Raw genomic sequence first — 274 nt, forward strand, 5'->3', positions numbered from 1 at the left:
CTTCTGTCCAGAGGTTTGCATCAACATCCTCCATAGCTTCTTTGTAAGTATAAGGATCTCTGTCATGTTCCAGAGATTCTGCCAAAAAGGTTTCCCCATTAGCCATGAATCTCTCAGGTTCATGTCTGATCCTCCCACTACGCCGAAGCCCCTTAGGTTGTTGTTGGGTTTCCTCTTCTACTCTGATTGGATTGGTTTCCAAAGGAACAGTCGGTATGACCAAGTCACTCGACATTCCCTCAAGCACCATTTTGCTACGAGGCTTAAAGTCGTT

The sequence above is a fragment of the Morus notabilis genome, unplaced genomic scaffold (genome assembly GCF_000414095.1).
Source record: "Morus notabilis unplaced genomic scaffold, ASM41409v2 Scaffold1404, whole genome shotgun sequence".
NCBI lineage: Eukaryota > Viridiplantae > Streptophyta > Magnoliopsida > Rosales > Moraceae > Morus > Morus notabilis.